Consider the following 1140-nt stretch of genomic DNA (forward strand, 5'->3'; position numbering starts at 1 on the left):
CCTGACAGAAGATTTATGGATAGGCAGTTTGATAAAGTTAAAGGAAATATAAAAGCTAAGAGGCGTAGCGATACTTATAGATTAAAATAATGTATAAGTTGCACAATTAATACAATACGTAGATTATAATTGTAAAAAATGTTTCTCCGTTTGTGTTGTATCATGTTGTATTTTCCACAAACATCATTTTGCAAAAAAGAAATAATTTAAATAAGTTTGAAATCAAATTGTTTGAATATATTGATTAAAATAATTTTAAAACGCGGTGTAAGGATTCAAAAAATAAATAAAAATAAACCCAATACTGACAATAAATAGTTATGTATTTTAAAAGAATAATTTGCCATTACGAAACGTTATAGATGTCAACGATATAACTGTGACATGTCCATGAGCTCCTTGTCGTGTAACATGTTTTCGGCGATGGTAGGTTATTGTTGTGGATCAATATTGAACAAGAAAGAACTTTAATATTATAATAAACAAATACATATCTTTAATTTGAAATGTGTTGTATGGGTTACCCATTGAAAGCCATTTAATGTATATTATTTTACACCACACCCTGAAAATGTATAGCTCCGCAGTGATAATATACCAAACAAAATAACTCAGTAAATGATTAATACCTACCTAATCTAAGATTTAGTTCGTCTGCGCGCAGTTTACAGACAGCTGGATGTAAAATAATGCTCGTGCAAATAGTGCTATCAGTTTTACATTCAAAATCGATTTAGTAAACTATTATCAAGGGTGATATGCGATTGATTTTGTTTGAGGTTTGCGAAAGTGAAAATGACGCATTAACGACATTTTGATAGATGATGATTTGAAACTGCACCTGAAATATTTAACTGTTTAACTGTGTTTAATTTAATAAAATGAAGTTTAAGTTGAAGATACTGACATCGTTTGTTGTTAACATACACATGTCTGTATTTAGGGGCGGCTTAGTTATTGCACATGGATTTTATATCCCTACATTCTGTTTTTGAGCATATTATTTACCGTTACTTATATATACTTCTTTCATGACACTGATACTTAATAAAGCTTTTATTTGTTTGTAATTATAATGAGACTAAAATCAAAGTACACATTTATTTGTAAATATGTCGGTTTCAGGGACCTTTCACGTTT

The sequence above is a fragment of the Dreissena polymorpha genome, chromosome 3, assembly GCF_020536995.1.
Source record: "Dreissena polymorpha isolate Duluth1 chromosome 3, UMN_Dpol_1.0, whole genome shotgun sequence".
NCBI lineage: Eukaryota > Metazoa > Mollusca > Bivalvia > Myida > Dreissenidae > Dreissena > Dreissena polymorpha.